The following is an 18,019-nucleotide window of genomic DNA, read 5'->3' as shown; positions in this document are numbered from 1 at the left end:
TCTGCAACATTGCCAAGATCCGCCCTTTCCTCTCCATCCATACCACTACCTGCTCGTTCAAGCTCTCATCCTATCCCGTCTGGACTACTGCACTAGCCTTCTCTCTGATCTCCCATCCTCGTGTCTCTCCCCACTTCAATCCATACTTCATGCTGCTGCCCGGATTGTCTTTGTCCAGAAACGCTCTGGGCATGTTACTCCCCTCCTCAAAAATCTCCAATCAATCTGCGCATCAGGCAGAAACTCCTCACCCTGGGCTTCAAGGCTCTCCATCACCTCGCCCCCTCCTACCTCACCTCCCTTCTCTCCTTCTACAGCCCACCCCACACCCTCCGCTCCTCCGCTGCTAATCTTCTCACCGTGCCTTGTTCTCGCCTGTCCCGCCATTGACCCCCAGCCCACGTCATCCCCCGGGCCTGGAATGCCCTCCCTCTGCCCATCTGCCAAGCTAGCTCTCTTCCTCCCTTCAAGGCCCTACTGAGAGCTCACCTCCTCCAGGAGGCCTTCCCAGACTGAGCCCCTTCCTTCCTCTCCCCCTCGTCCCCCTCTCCATCCCCCCATCTTACCTTCTTCCCTTCCCTACAGCACCTGTATATATGTATATATGTCTGTACATATTTATTATTCTATTTATTTTACTTGTACATATCTATTCTATTTTATTTTGTTAGTATGTTTGGTTTTGTTCTCTGTCTCCCCCTTTTAGACTGTGAGCCCACTGTTGGGTAGGGACTGTCTCTATATGTTGCCAACTTGTACTTCCCAAGCGCTTAGTACAGTGCTCTGCACACAGTAAGCGCTCAATAAATACGATTGATTGATTGATTGATTGATTGTGAGTTGTAGCTCAAAGAGAGCTATCACTGCTGCCTCTCTCACAGCCAGATAGGTTTCATAACCATCTCCCTAGGAACACTTCCTCTTTCTCCCTGACTTTGTCAGTTCCTTGTTGTGCTCTTTTTCCTTCCACTATCTGTCTGTCTCACTCCTTCTTTCCAGCATGGCTTAGAAGAAAGAGAATTGGCCTATAAGTTAAAGGACCAGGAGTCTAATCTCCATTCTGCCATTTGCCTCTTGTGTGACCTTGGGCAAGCCAGTTAACTTCTTGGTGCCTCATTTTCATCATCTGAAAATGGGGATTAAATAACTATTCTCCCTACTCCTTAGATTGTGAGCCCCATGTGGATGGGGACTGTGTCGGACCTCATTATCTTGAATCTACTCCAGAACTTAGTACAGTGCTCTGCACCCAGTAAGTGGTCAGTAAATACTATTGATTGATTGCAATTTTTCCCTCTTTAGTACTTGGAGGTTACACTCCTGAACGAGCTCACAGAGAACTGCAGACATTTCCAACCCCAACTCTGCTGTTATAAGCCCGACTTCCCCTTCACCCTCTTGTCCCTTTCCAGAGGCTTGGGGCAGGGTTGAAGAGGGAATGCAAAGATTGCAACACCCCTGGGCAGTAGCCCTTAATCAGCTGACTCCCCTCTTCTCACTATGAGACCTGAGGGGGGGGTCTGAGAGAAAGATGAGGGGATGGGGGAAGGGAAAGAGGAGGGAGAAGGTAGAAAAGAGGTATTTTTTCCAGAAGAGTGCCTCCTCTTTCCCCTCCACATCTCCCTTCTCTAGCTCCCCTTTCTCCCCACCCCCTACCATCTCCCTCTCCTCATCCTAGTCTTCTTAGTCTTGGTGCTGAATTGTAACACAGATGCACAAACCCTTTTTATCATAGCTTGCCAACTAGTCAGATATGGCCAACACTATTAAGACATGGGCCAAATCTGGTTATTGATTTTCAGTCTGCTTTTATGTCTGCTCATTTGCAGATATGAAAATTTTCTGATCAGTGATTCAAAACAAAAATGCCCTTCTTACGTTCACTACTTTGTTTAGTTTTATTTTCAAAATTATATTTCACTTGAACTAAGGCATTAACTTTTTTCCTACTGTGATATTTTTATATGATTTTATGATTTTATGATTTTATATTTTTATATGATCACCTTTGTGATCCTTTCCTTTCAGTACTTTCTAAATATTAGAGACTTATGTATGGGTTTAATAGCAGCACAACCATTTAAAATTCAGTGGATCATATACAGTTTGCTAGTTGAAGGCACTCTCTGGGTTCCTGTATTATAGATGGAATCCAAAAAAAAAAAAAAGAGAAGATGCAATGACTTGTTCTTCTAACAGGAATTGCCGGATCCTGAGGTGTGAATGAACCTACTTCCAAAATGAAATGCACTGATAAATGTGTGCACCTGTATAGGTATGTGCCTGTGAGAGGGCCTGGGTGGAGGAAAAAGGCAAAGGACAGCTTTCTTTTGATTCCTTTGCTTTTTTTCTGGCAGTTATGTAGCTGCAAGTGCAGGGCATTAGGGATGAGCTAGAGGTAGAAGCTGGGAAGGGAAAGGCTGGAGGAGGATTTGAGAGGATTTCTAGAGAAAGTGTTTAGTGACATTTAAGTCAGTGAGGACTGAGAAATGGTGGTGAAAGAGAAATGGGAGAGAGGAGGCAGACCCCTCCCCTATTTTCAACAGCCCATCCCATTATTCCCCATCCCATTCTCCTGGCCCCCATGCCGTTTCTCAGTCACCAATGCAAGTACGTCTCCAACCTCCAGTGACCCTCTCAAACCTCCCTCAGCATGCCCTCATCCCTCTCCACTTCCCTCTTCATTTCTCTTTTCCTCCCACTCCCCAGCAACCACTCCCTGCTGCCGTCTCCCAGGACAGTGGGATGAATTAGCAGGTAGAGGGGTGCATAGTCCCAGATGGGCTCTGCACCTTCCCCTGTGCCTCCAGTGAATCCTAGCCTTCAGTGGGGACATACAAATTAGGGATTGGATTTGAAGGGTAGTGAGGAAAGTGGCTCCTCTCAGGATCGCACCTGGAGAGTTACCCAGTGCTTTCAAACATGCCCATGTATCCCTTATACTAAAAAAATCCATCCTTTAATAATAATAATAATATTAATAATGGTATTTGTTAAATACTAGGTGCCAAGCACTGTTCTAAGCACTGGGGTAAATACAAGGTAATCAGGTTGTCCCACATGGGGCTCACAGTCTTAATCCCCATTTTACAGATGAGGTAACTAGGCACAGAGAAGTTAAGTGGCTTGCCCAAGGTCACACAGCGACAAGTGGTCAAGTGGGAATTAGAGTCCATGTCCTCTGACTCCCAAGCCCGTGCTCTTTCCACTAAGCCATGCTGCTTCTCTAACTTCCTTTCCTTTCCTCCAATTCTTTCTTTGATTCCCTCCAGTCTGGCTTCCGCCCTCTCCACTCCATGGAAACTGTCCTTTCTAAGGTCACAAATGATTTCCTTCTTGCCAAATCTAATGGTCTCTACTCAATCAATAAATCAATGGTATTTATTGAACACTTACTGTGTTCTGAGCACTGTACTAAGCACTTGGGAGACTACAATTGATTTTCCAATCACTGAGGACAAAACCATCTTCCTACCAGTCTCAGAAGCTCATAAATTTGATATTTCCTCAACTTAACTCACAGTCCTTTTTGGGGGAGGTATTTGTTAAATGCTTACTATGTGCCAGGCACTCTAATATTAATAATGGTATTTGTTAAGTTCTTACTTTTGCCAGATCCTGTTCTAAGCACTGGGATGGATACAAGGAAATCAGGTTGGACACAGTCCCTGTCCCACAAAGTGCTCACAATCTTAATCCCCATTTTACAAATAAGATAACTGAGGCCTAAAGAATTGAAGTGACTTGCCTAAAGTCACACAGTAGACACATGTTGGAGCCGGGGTTAGAAGCCAGATCCTTCTGATTCCCAGGATGGTGCTCTATCCACTAGGCCATGCTATAAACTTCTGGGATAGATCCAAGATAATCAGATTGGACACAGTTCATGTCCCACATGGGGCTCACAGTCTTAATCCCCATTTTACAGATGAGGGAACTGAGGCACGGAGAAGTAAAGAGACTTGCCCAAGGTCACACAGCAGACAAGTAGCGGACTCAGGGTTAGGAACCCAGGTCCTTCTGAATCCCAGGCCCATCCTCTATCCACTAGGCCATGCTGCTTCTCATTCAACCCACATAATCAGTCTATTACCAAACCCTGTCATTTCTACTTTCCCACCATTGCTAAACTTTACTCTTTCGTCTTCATCCAAATTACTACTACACTGATCCAGCACTTACTGTACCCCTCTTGAACTATGTCTTCCACCTCTTCACTGGCTTCCCTTTAATCCATCAATCATATTTACTGAGCACTTACTCTGTGCCGAGCACTGTACTAAGAGCTTGGGAGAGTACAACACAACCGTATAGCAGACACATTCCCTGCCCACAATGAGGCCTTCCTCCTGTCTCTCCCTTCTCTAGTCCATACATAACTCTGCTACCCAGATCATTTTTCTAAAAAAATGTTTAGTCCACTTCTTCCTACTTCTAGGACTTATGGTCAGGATTTCACCTACCAACTATGCTCTCTTGTTCTCTCCCAAGTGCTTTGTACAGTGCTGTGCACCAGTAAACATCACTGATCGATTGATTGATGGATTTTCTTCCCTGCTAGACTGTAAATCTTTGAGAGCAGACGGTAGATATTTTCTTCCCTCAAATATAATGAGGGCAGATCAGGTCTTTGAGGGCATGGCCTAGTGGAAAGAGCACGGACCTGCAAGTCAAAGGACCTGAATTCTCATCCTGGCTCTACCACATATCTGCTTTATGACCTTGGATAAGTCACTTCTCTTCTGTATACCTCAGTTGCCTCATCGGTGAAATGGGGATTAAGACTGTGAACCCCACATCGGATATGGACTGTGTCCAACCTGTTTAGCTTGTATCTATTCCAGCGCTTAGTACAGTGAATGGCACATAATAAGTGCTTAACAAATACCATTGAAATAATGTATCAGTGACTTCTAACTCAATCGTATTCTACCAAACACTTGGTACTGTGTTCTGGACAAAGAAGGTGCCTCAGAGTAGCATGGTGTAGTGGACAGAGCATGGGCCTGGCAGTCAGACAGTAATGAGTTCTAATCCTGGCTCTACCACATCTGCTGTGTAACTGTGGGCAAGTCACTTCACTTCTCTGGGCCTCAGTTACCTCATCTGTAAAATGGGAATTGAGATTATGAACCTCATTTGGACACAGGGACTATGTCCAACCCGATTTGCTTGTATCCACCCCAGTGCTTAGAACAGTGCCTGGCGCATAGTAGCGCTTAACAAATAACACAGCTATTATTCTCTGGGCCTCAGTTACCTCATCTGTAAAATGGGAATTGAGACTGTGAGCCCCATTTAGGGCAGGGACTGTATCCAACACGATTTGCTTGTATCCAACCCAGTGCTCAGTACAGTGTTTGGCACATAGTAAGGGCTTAACAAATATCACAGTTGTTATTATTAGAAGATAACTACTGATTAACTGATGGCTGGAGAGGTGGTTCAAAGGAGAGAGAACAGGGATCCATGTTGCTGGGAGTGAGAGAGGCAAGGCAAAAAACCAACAGAAGATGAGAAAATTAGCATTGAGTTTACCAGTGGCACTAAAATGGAAATTTCCTCTACTTTTTTGGTCAGGTTTCATTGTTCTCTTATCACTGACCAGCAGGAGTACTTGTTGAAAATATGACTGTTTCTTATTTCCCCCTCTGGTCCCTCTACTCTTAACCTCCCCCTACTGAGCTGTTTAAATTTGATTTATTAAGCTATGCCTTATTAAGGTGTCTCCTGCCAGTTTATATAAACTGTATCTTCTGAAGTCACTCTCTGTAAGATATTCCTGGAGTTGCAGCTTGATTCAATTTTGGCTTTGAGAAAACAGTCTTTGTACTAGAATACTTAGTATTTCTAGGTAATTTCCTATTTACAAGATAGGATTTTTGTAAATCCTAAGACTCTGTCTTTCCTCACCCCCTTCCCATCTGCTTCTCCCTTTTCTCCACCCTCTTCTTCCTCCTCTATCCCCTTTGTCCTTTTTCCATTCCCTCCCTTTTCCCCTCCTCCATGTTCTCTCTCATTTCTCTATTTCTTTTAGCCTGTACCCTCCCTCCCTTCTTTTTTCTTTCCCTTCTTTCCTGCTATGTTCCTCTCCCTTTCCTCTCTTTGATCCTTTTTCCATTCCTTTCCATTCATTTATATTTTTGTTTTGCCATCTCTCAGCCCTTGACATCTTCAAAGTTCTCTTTAAATCCCACCACCTCCAGAAAGCCTTCCTCTATTAATTCCCACCATCCCCGTGTCATATTAATCCAACAGCCATCTTTAACACTCATTTATATATGCCCATTCTCAGTATCTGTGTATAGTTGTGTATTTTGTTGTACATTCAGTGATTTATTTTGATGCATTTCATTTTATTATACTCATTCAATTCCCTAGTTAATCTTGGTTCTTCTCCTGTTCCCTCTGGTTGTAAATAGATTTTACTGCATGGCCTAGAGGAAAGAGCATGGGCTTGGGAGTCAGAATCCTGGGTTCTAATCATGACTCCACTACAAACTGCTGTGTGATTTTTGGCAAGTCTCTTAACCTCTCTGTACCTCAGTTCCCTAATTCACAAAATGGGGATTCGATGCCTGCTCTCCCTCCTACTTTGACTGTGAGCCCCATGTGGGATCTGGTTGTCTTGTATCTACCCCAGCACTCAGTACAGTGCTTGGCACATAGTAAGTGCTTAACAAATATTATTATTGTTATTATTATTATTATCATTATCATTATTTCCCCTGTTAGAGGGTGATTTGCTTTTGGGCAGGGAACAAGTCTTGTCCTTTTATTATACTTTCCCAAGTCATTGCTACAGTCTGTTGCACTTACTAAGTATGATTACTATTACTTCTAATGCCAACAGGAATTAGGTTTAAGTGCTTACTATATACCAAGCACTTCATTTTTCACAGGGGTAGATAGAAGATAATCAAGTTGGACAGAGTCTCTGTCTTTCATGGGTTTGCTGCCTAAGAATGGGGGAGAACAGATATTTAATCCCCATTTTACATATGAGGAAACTGAGGCACATAAAAGTTAAGTGACTCTCTCAAGGTCACACCAAAGGCAAGTGGAGCAGGGATTATCACCTAGATCCTCTGACTCCCAGGCTGTGATCTTCTCACTAGGCCATGTTGCTTTAACAAGGAAGATACTACTATCCATGAAAGATAATTTTGAGCATATTAATTTAAAAATAGGAGTTCATTCTAGGCTAGTCAGGGTAAGGTAGCATCCCAGTGACAGAATAATGCCTCCTTTAACTCTGTCTGTCACCCCTGCTAGACGGTAAGCTCATAGTGGGCAGGGAATGTATCTGCTTATACTGTTGTGTTGTATTCTCCCAAGGGCTTAGTACAGTGCTCTGCACAAAGTAAGCACTCAGTAATATGATTAATTGACTGAAGTAGCCTAATCCAACTGTCAGGCTGAATCAATCAATTAACCAATAGTAGTATTTACTGAGCATTTACTGAGTACAGAGCACTGTACTAAGTCCTTGTGGGGGTACAACAGTTAAAAGATATAATATCTGCCTTCCAGTTGGAAAGCCTTCTTTGACTTTTACATTGCTTTCTTTTGATCTTTTCCTTCCCTTTACTTATTCAACATGTTAAACAGACAAAACATAAAATCAAATTCAGAAGTAATAGTCAATCATTCATTCAATCATATTTATTGAGTGCTTACTGTTTGCAGTGCACTGTACTAAGTGCTTGGGAAGGAAAAGTCAACAACATATAGAGATGGTCCCTACCCAACAACGGGCTCACACTCTAGAAGGGGGAGACAGACAACAAAACAAAACGTGTAGACAGGTGTCAAAACTCTGTCAGAATAAATAGAATTATAGCTATATGCACATCATTACAAAATAAATAGAGTAGTAAATATGTACAAGTAAAATAAGTAGAAGAAAAATTCTGTACAAATATATACAACTGCTGTGGGGAGGGGAAGGAGGTAGGGCAGAGGTGGGGATGGGGAGGAGGAGAGGAAAAAGGGGGCTCAGTCTAGGAAGGCCAACTGGAGGATGTGAGCTCTCAGTAGGGCTTTGAAGGGAGGAAGAGAGCTACTTTGGTGGATGTGTGCAGGGAGGGCATTCCAGGCCAGGGGAAGAACGAGGGCCAGGGGTCAATGGCAGAACAGGCGAGAATGAGGCACAGTGAGGAGGTTAGTGGCAGAGGAGCAGAGGGTGCGGGCTGGGCTGTAGAAGAAGAGAAGGGAGGGTGAGGTAGGAGGGGGCGAGGTGACAAAGCCTGAAGCTGAGAGTGAGGAATTTTTGCTTGATTCGTAGGTTGAGAGGCAACCACTGGAGATTTTTGAGGAGGGGAGTGATATGCCCAGAGCATTTCTGTACAAAGATAATCTGGGCAGCAGAGTAAATTATAGACTGAAGCGGGGTGAGAAAGGAGGATGGAAGATCAGAGAGGAGGCTGATGTAGTAATCATTTATTGAGCACTTACTCTGTGCAGAACACTGTACTAAGTGCTTTGGAGAATAAAAAATAACAATTAAACACATTCCCTGTCCAAAACGAACTTACAATCTAGAGAGGGAGAATTTACAGATATATATATCTAAGTGCTGTGGGGCTGGGAGGGGAGTTGAATAAAGGGAGCAAGTCAGGGAGACACAGAAGGGAGTGGAAGAAAAGGAAAAGAGGGTTTAGTCAGGGAAGGGCTGTTGGAGGAGATGTGACTTCAATAAGGCTTTGAAGTGGGGGAGAGTAATTGCCTGTCAGATATAAGGAGAGAGGGTGTTCCAGGTCAGAGGCAGGATATGGACAAAGGTCAGCTGCAAGATAGACAAAATCGAGGTACAATGAGTAGGTTAGCATTAGCAGAGCAAAGTGTGTGGGATGGGTTGCATTAAGAGACTAGCCAGGTGAGGTAGGAGGGGGCAAGGTGATTGAGTGCTTTAAAGCTGATGGTGAGGGCTTTTTCTTTGATGTGGAGGTGGATGGGCAACCACTGGATGTTGGTGATTAGTGGGGAAACGTACTAAACGTTTTTGTAGAAAAATGATGTGGGCTCTAGAGTTGAGCATGGGTAGGGACTGTCTCTATATGTTGCCAACTTGTACTTCCCAAGCGCTTAGTACAGTGCTCTGCACACAGTAAGCGCTCAATAAATACGATTGATGGACTGATTGACTGGAGTGGGGAGAGGTAGGAAGCAGGGAGGTCAGCAAGGAGGCTGATGCGGTAATCAAGGTGGAATAAGTGCTTGGATTAACCTGGTAGCAGATGTGGTAGCAGTTTGGATAGAGAGGAAAAGACAGATTTTTGTGATGACGTGGAGGTTTAACTGGCAGGATTTAGTGATAGATTGAATATGTGGGTTGAATGAAAGAGAAAACACAAGAATAAAGCCATGGTTAAAAGCTTGTGAGGAAGAAAGGATGCGGTGCTATCTACAGTGATGGGAAAGTCAGGGGAGTGACAGGGTTTGGGTGGGAAGATAAGGAGTTCTGTTTTTAATCATGTTAAGTTTGAAGTGATGGTAGGGCATCTGAGTAGAGATGTCTTGAAGGTAAGAGGATATGCAATACTGCAGAGAGGTAGAGTGATCAGGGCTGCATATGTAGATTTCGAAAGGGGATCCAGAAGTGAACCTTGAGGGACAACTACAGTTAGGGGGTGGGAGGCAAAGGTGGAGCTCATGAAAGAGACTGTGAATGAGCAGCCAGAAAGATAGAAGAATCAGGAGAGGAAAGTGTCAGTGAAGCTGAGGTTGGACAATGTTTCCAGGAGAAGGGTGTGGTTGACTGTGTCAAATGCAGCTGAGAGGCCAAGGGTGATTAAAATGGAATAGAGGCTATTGGATTGGGCAAGAAGGAGATCATTTGTGATCTTAGAGAGGATGATTTCTGTGGAGGGAAGGGTACAGAAGCCAGATTTGAGGCTGTCAAAGAAAGAGTTGGAGAGGAACTTGAGACAGTGGGTGTAAACAACTTGCTCATGGAGTTTGGAGACGAATGGTAGGGGGGAGATGGGGTGATAACTGGAGGGAGCCGTGGGGTCAAGGGAGGGTTTTTTCAGTAAAGGGAGACATGGGCATTTTTTGAAAGCAGTGGGGAAGAAGTCATTGGAGAACAAACAGTTGAAGATGGCTGTTAGGGAGGGAAAAAGTGTGGGGGCAAGTATTTGATACGGTGCAAAGGGACCAGGTCAGATGCGTGGGTGGAAGGGGTGGATTTTGAGAGAAAGCAGGAGCTCTCCTCTTCAGATATTGCTAGGAAAGATGGAAGAGTTGAAGGAGAAGCAGGAGGAGGAAGGGCCTGGCGAGGGGCAGGGGAGACTTTAGGGAGATCAAGCCTGCTGGATTCAATCTTTTCAATAAAGTAGGTGGCCAGTCAGTAGGGGAAATGGATGGTGGAGATAGGGGGTTTGACAAGGGAGTTAAACATCTGTAACAACTGGCAAGGGCAATGGACATCAATAAGGATGGAGAAACATCTTTGTCATGCAGAGGAGAGGGTAGAGTTAAAGCACCTAAAGAGATTCGGGGCGGGGCGGGGGGTGTGTGTGTGTGTGTGTGTTTGTGCATACGTACATGCATGTGAATGGATTGAGGTCACATTCAGGATATAAGAAATGCTCTGGAGATGTCTTTGGTGGGGTAAAGGAGGGAAAGAGTTCACAGACCAATTGAAGCCACACCTTATATGTCCTTGTTTAGTGTGCAATACTAGCTTTCATTTTATTTGTCATGTGTGGATGTGTTCCCAAGTCTAGGGCAATATTCATCTATGGTCCTACAATGTTCTACTCTCCTACTTAGATTGAAAGTCCATGAGGGACAGAGCTGTGCCCAAGCTAACGTGTATATATCCCAGCCCGTAGCAGAATGCTTTACAAATACTGCAGTAGTAGTAATACTAATAATAATGATAATATCATCAATAATAATGCAGCCTATAAAATTGTTGGTCTCAATGGACTAGGTGCCATGGATTTATAATATACTTCCTTTATTATCCCCTTAGAGATGGGTTACATAAGTCGACTAGAACCCTAGGAGACTGACAGTGCTTTACACATTGCCTCTGACAGTTTCTATTACCATCAAACTCACTGAATCAAAATCTTTCATTTCTGTTCTCCAGATGCCAGTGAACATATGCTGCTTGATATGTGAGAACCTCCGTTAGTTCTGATGCTAATAATTTATGAATTATGCATTCACTGACCCTAAGCTAATTCCTTTAATATTTCCCTGTGCCATGTTTTATTTGAAATGGCATAGAACGCTTCTTAAATAACTCAAGTTTCTGACTGATCATGATGTTTAAGGATGTTACAAAAGATACTGCCTAGGGATTTCTCACTTGATTCTCTCAAGTTGAGGGTTCTGAAGAACACAAGGGCATCCACCATTTACAAATTTTAAGAAAGGTAATATTTTTCCTTAGAAATCATTTTTTCCTTACTTGCTCGTTTTAAAACTCTCTGGGAAAAATGCAAGCCACAAAATAGAAAGTTGATGTGAGGTTTTATGAAATTCATGAAAAATAGGTTCCTCACATATATTGCCAACTTGTACTTCCCAAGTGCTTAGTACAGTGCTTTGCATACAGTAAGCGCTCAATAAATACGATTGAATGAATTAATGAATCTCCTACAGATCATTTACCCGCACATTGCTTAATGCCCTTAAATACAAATACTTCAGGCTTTGGATTTCACTTGTGGTGTTGTATTTTTCAGACTTAAAGTTTGATGAACGGAGGCAGGGAATGGACAGAAATAGGACTATCATTTTGTTTGTGCCCTAAATATACATTGTTTACACATCATAGATTTTAAAACATAAAGTTTATCCTGTAAACTAAATACTGAGGGAAATAAGGAGCTCCTATTAAAAGACCTTCTGTACACATTAGACATTTTTTTAATGCAGTTATTTGAGGGTTTGGGTTTTTTTTCCAGTGGAAACTTATTTAGAAAACGTTTAAAACCAAACAAGAGAAAATACAATTTATCTTTTCCCATAAATGTGTATTTAACTCTTTATTCTTGAGATGTTTTAAAAAATGTAGTTATCATTTTTGTTGCATTAGGTATGTCAGAAAGCTTCATCATAATTTTTATTAGCTATTTCCTTTAAAATCTATATGGAAGTTCAGTATAATTATTCCCTTTGGCATTGATGCTAAAGCTGAGACACCACAGCTGAAGGGTAGATTGTCTAGGAGCAAATATATCATGGGGAAAGAGGTTGAACTTCTGTCTCCTGCTTAGATTACAAATATAATTCTCTACCAATTCAGCTTGTTTCCTTTCTGCATACAGAAAAAGAGAGAGGAGAGTAGTTTCTTGGTAGATTTCCTCTGCATATTTCTGTCATTTTGCCAGCTCATGGGCTTGAGAGATGGGAGGGTTATGATGTTATCGACTGTGATAGGAAATTAATCTTGAGGTGAGGATTTGGGAAGGAAGACGAGTTCCAATTTTGGACATATGGAGCTCAAACAGTCCACAGGACATCCATGTAGAGATGTCCTGGAGGCAAAAGAAGTGGGATTGTGTGAGTGAGAGGTGCCAGAGTAGCAAGGTATATTTGGGTGGCATCCATTGAGGTAGGTCATAGTTGAAGCTTTGGAAGCAGATAAGCTTCCCATGGAAAGGAGTATAAATTGTGATGGGGTGGGAACTTAAACATAGCCTAAAGAGTCACCTACAATTAAGGGAGTGGAAGATAGAGGAAGAGTCAATGGGAACCAGCATAGCCTAGTGGAAAGACTACAAACTTAGGAGTCAGAGGACCTGGGTTCTCATCCCGGCTCTGCCACTTGCCTATTGTGTGACCTTGGACAAGTCCCTTAACTTCTCTATGCCTCAATTTCTTTGACTGTGAAATGGGGATTAAATACCTGTTCTCCCTCCTACTTTAGGGGAAGCAGCATGGCCTAGTGGCAAGAGCCCAGGTTTGGGAGTCAGAGGTCATGATTTCTAGTCCTGGTTCTGCCACTAGTCAGCTGTGTGACTTTGGGCAAGTCACTCACCATCTCTGTGCCTCAGTTACCTCATCTGTAAAATGGGTATTAAGACTGTGAGCCCCACATGGGAAAACATGGTTACCTTGTATCTAACCCAGTGTTTAGAACAGTGCTAATAATAATTATTATTATATGTATAACTTGCCCCCACCTCATATAATACAACATAGCTCTCCCATTTTCAAAGTCCTTCTGAAGTCACACCTCCTCCACGAGACCTTCCCTGATTAATGCTCCCAATGGCCACTTCAGTATAACCTAATCATTGAAGTGCCTTCAATGATTACACTGGACAGTGCTCAGCACACAGTAAGCGCTCAATAAATATGAATTCATTCATTCATTCATTTATACCACCAGGAACCTGGGCTGCTTCCCCCTTTGCTGTTTGTGGGGGTCCCAACCCACCTTGCCCTAACTGGGCAGGGAGAAATTGTAGCATGGCAGAAGCTTGCTTTCTCAAACTTCAGAACATTGGTGAAGCTGTGGCTGCTATGACTGTTAACCACTGGACAACCCTGCTCAGGCATTGAGGAGCTGAGAGTGGCTCCTTCAGCCATATTGTCCTGGTGCTCTTATTACATTCATCATTACCTCTGGCTCTTATGCTGGTTTAATAATAATAATAATGGCATTTGTTAAGCACTTACTACGTGCAAAGCACTGTTCTAAGTGCTGGGGAGGATACAAGGTGATCAGATTGTCCCACGTGGGGTTCACAGTCTTCATCCCCATTTTACAGATGAGGTAACTGAGGCACAGAGAAGTTAAGTGACTTGCCTAAAGTCACATAGCTGACAATTGGCAGCGCCGGGATTAGAACCCTTGACCTCTGACTCCCAAACCCATGCTCTTTCCACTGAGCCACGCTGCTTCTCTTATTCAGTCAGTTTTATTTGAGCTCTTACTGCTCAACTAATAGAATAATCCCTCAAGGAATTTACAGTCATTTGTGTGTGTGTTGGTGTTGAGAGGGAAGCAGTCAAGCTTTCCTTTTGAATCCCTTAGCTTTCCTTAGATTTTTATTCCATTAAGGGTTAAGAATCACATCTTGTATTCTTCCCCAGGGTTTGGAACAATGCTCTGCACACATTAGGCATTCAGTACATACCACTGAATAAATGAAGGAATAAACAAAAGGAGCCCTGCTACTTGTAGGTCAAAGATCTAACATAGGCTCAGAATTATCTTTTCTCCCCTATTAATTTATGTGTATGACTCGTAGGATAATGAAGCGTGAGACCCTCAAAATGTTCATCTCCCCATTTCTTTTATTTGTCTAAATCATACAAGATTGAGCCCAATGTTAAATCCAGTGGCTTCTTGCAAAAGCATTTGTACAAGATGTAGCAGCAGTATTGTTAATGCAAATCACCTAGACCTGGAATGACAAATTTTGATATGCCTAAAAACAAAATATGGTTCAAAACCACTCAAAAGCTGTAAACTGTCTGAAGGTAGGCCCTTTCAGAACTTTCTGGGAAAATACAATTGAAAATAATGGACACAGCACCTGAACAGTACCATATATTCTCACCTCACAATCTCTTCTATTTTCATGCTTTTTCAATGACAAGGAAAGGGAAACATTCATTTTGATATTTCCAGGTAGCAGTTTACATCTGCGATGGAAAATGCCAAAATGCAAGGACTAAGTTCAGCATTGTTGGGCATTTAACCAACTTGAAAACAGGCTATTTCTATGCCAGCCCAAGTTGGCACAGTCATAAATATTAATGAAGAGCAATACCTGAATAAGCTTTATGAACCCACACAAAGTCAAAAATAAAATGTAAAAGAGGATTCATGAAAGTTGAGGCTACTAAAATAAATACAACCATTCAGGGTAAAAATGCAGAGTATTAGGAAGTTTAAATCCAAAATATGTTTCTGCTAAAATCAATTTTTGTGTGCTAATGCAGGTAGAATAATCATTTAGAAAGGATGAGTGATTTGGTTATGTAAGCAATAAGAGAAAAAGAACACAGGTTAAGAAACAACTTACTAGAAAAGCAGTTTCCAAAAAAACTTACATTTTCAGAGCACAGTAGAAGCTGTGGTGTGTTGTAATCTTAGCAATATGTATAGCAGCATATGGAGCCTGGACTAGGGAGTCAGTAGAACCTGGGTTCGAATTCCAGCTCTGCCACTTGTCTTCTTTGTGACCTTGGGCAAGTCGCTTCACTTCTCTCTGCCTGTTACCTCATCTGTAAAATGGAGATTAAGACTGTGAGTGCCAGGTGGGGCTATATCTAGCCCAATGCTTAGTACAGTGCCTGGAATATAGTAAACAATAAATACTGTTGAAGAAAAAAAAGAAAGATTGATATATTATAATGTCCCCAAGTATTTTATAATATGGGGAAGGCAGTAGTAAATAAACAACTAACTAAACTAATCAATCAATCACGTTTATTGAGCTCTTTTTATGTGTAGAATATATGCTAAGCACTTGTGAGAGTACAATATGACAGTTGGTAGACATGTTCCCTGCCCACAATTAGCTTACAGTGTAGAGCGGAATACTGATGTTAATATAAATGAAGAAACTATGGACATGTACATAAGTGCTACGGGGTTGAAGGAATGATGAAAAAAGGCTGTAAATCCAAGTGCAAGGATGGCAGAGAAGGATGTAGAAGAGGAGGAAATGAGGGCTTAGGGAAGGCCTCTTTGAGGAGATGGGTTTTTAATAAGGCTTTGAAAGTGGGGAGAGTGATCATCTGTCAGATATGAAAAGGGAGGGCATTCCAGGCCAGAGGCAGGTCATGGGAGAGGAGCAGTGAGGTAGATGAGATCAGGGTAAGTGAGTGGGTTAGGATTAGAGGAGTAAAATATGTGTGCTGGGTTATAGTAGAAAATCAGGGAGGGAAGGTAGGAAGCGGCAAGGTGATTGAGTGCTATAAAGCAGATGGTAAGTCATTTTCCATTGATATGGAGTTGGATGGGCAACCACTGTACGTTCTTGAGGAGTGAGGATACATGTAGAAAATTATCTGGACAGCAGAGTGAAAAATAGACTGGAATGTGGAGAGACAGGAGGCAGAGAGGTCAGTAAAAAGGTTGATGCAGTTGTTGAGGTGGGACAGGATAAGTGCTTGGATTAATGTGGTAGCAGTTTGGATGGAGAGGAAAGGGTGGATTTTAGCAACATTGTGAAGTTTGAACTGATAGGGCATATGCTTAACATCTGATAGTATCTTAGTATCATGATATCTCAAGTATGTTATATAATCTTCCAAGACAAAATCATCCTGAATGGAATTGTGATAATAAAGCAATAAGCCCCAAGTTCTCACTGACAATACAGACTATGAATCAGAAAGTAGCCTCCAAACCATCAAAACAGTGCAATCCAATGCAGCAACAATATATTCTAGGTGCACATAATCTTGACAGGTGAGAGTCTTGTAGAAGCCTATTTTGTGATTTGTAAATTAATTTGACAGGTATGTGCAACAACTGGTAAAGTGACCAAGTTGAAATTGATGGCTATGAAGGCTGCCTCCAAACCAATAACTTAAGTTCATCACTAAAAGGTACTTTGTACAAACACACTATCACAGTTCTGCTGAACAGTGCCTGGCACATAGTAAGCACTTAACAAATACCATAATTATTAATATTAATAATGAATACATATTCAGTCTTGTCATGGTCAAGCAATTATATTTGAGTGCTTTGTGCAGTGTACTGTCCTAAGAACTTGAGAGTACAACAGAGTTGGTAGATAAATTCCCTGCCCACAAAGAGCCTACAATCATGGAGTACTGAGCAGACAGCGATAACACTTAAATATTTCCCTAAATAGTTCTTCTGCTATTCTAGGTGAGGCATACAAATTGAAAAGCCTACCAACATATGAAACCATGGCACTTATTTGTAGTATCAAGGAAATCACCATCAGACACTCATAAAAACTAACAGAACACCTGTTCCTGATGAAAAACCTCCAAGGTAGACTGGAATGGAAATGGATGCACTTATGATTTACATCAACTTTTTCCTCAACTCATGGAGGAGATGCCACAGTACCTCAAAGATGCCCTCATCATCATCATATTCAAGGAGAGATCAGAGATAAGATAGTGATAGTAACTATCCTGATATCTCACTTCTCTCCATTGTTGTCACATCATAGCAAGATGCTATGAAGCACTGGAGCTAGGCATTGCTAAGTGGAGAATAAGCATAAAACAGACAACAGTATGGATCCTAACAACTACTGCATGGTAACATGAAATGGTGAAGCTGAGAGCTAAAGAGACAGAAGAAATGCTCTAAGTATGAGGTAAGAGGCAACTTTCAAAAATGCAGTCACAGCTGAGTGCTAATTGAGTGCCTGCAAATCAGTTGTTGAGAGTTTCCTTCCAAATGATGAAGAAAGGAATGGGTAATCATGAGAGGTTTCTGAAATTAGGGAGAACAGCGAACTTATCAGGATATAGTAACCAGCAATCTGCCTCAGTACTGGGAAGTCCAGTTTTCAGCTGGGCTGCCTTTTGTTTGCTACAGATATATGTACTAGCAGTCTTACGTCTAATAATTTAAATTTTAGCAAGAAGCCTTCCTTCCACCTGCCTCCTGCCACATTCAGAAAGACCCTGGAAGGGAACAGTCAGGCTGTGAAACAAATGATTAAACGTTCTAAGTTTAGGCAGCTGTGACCATCCTTCAGCAAACTAACACATAAGATGTCATAATGTCATGCTGTGTCCATGGCGAAATGTATGTGACATCATGTTCATGTCCTGGACCAGTAGCCATGAGCATTATTGGAGGCGGCTCTGTCAGGACTACAGAAGAACAGGTTTGTGTGTACATGGTATGGTTGGGATTGTCAGCTACACTCACACCTGAAAGTGAGATTCTCAATTCATAGCACCAGTTCTGAATATGAAGGATGATTTTAAATCTAAAAATAACAGGAAAGGAAAATGGTGATTATGAGCTAAAAATTAGTGAAAAAGATTTCAAAGTTGATTCAGGAAGGCTACTGAGCAGACACTGTACATATGGGAAAAC

At 42.2% G+C, this 18,019-nt stretch overlaps 1 long non-coding RNA gene across 1 annotated transcript in view; it reads right to left on the bottom strand.

Annotated features, from left to right (window-relative positions):
* The window catches only part of LOC119927222, a 112,740-nt gene extending 97,587 nt beyond the window's left edge, over positions 1–15,153 (bottom strand). Inside the window, exon 1 of the long non-coding RNA XR_005450391.1 lies at positions 15,028–15,153. This is a non-coding gene — a long non-coding RNA (uncharacterized LOC119927222). The remainder of the gene's footprint in view (positions 1–15,027) is intronic.
* Between the last annotated feature and the right edge of the window lie 2,866 nt (positions 15,154–18,019).

Source organism: Tachyglossus aculeatus, chromosome 4, assembly GCF_015852505.1.
Source record: "Tachyglossus aculeatus isolate mTacAcu1 chromosome 4, mTacAcu1.pri, whole genome shotgun sequence".
In the NCBI taxonomy this organism is placed as follows: Eukaryota; Metazoa; Chordata; class Mammalia; order Monotremata; family Tachyglossidae; genus Tachyglossus; species Tachyglossus aculeatus.
This window is presented reverse-complemented; position numbering and strand designations above follow the sequence as displayed.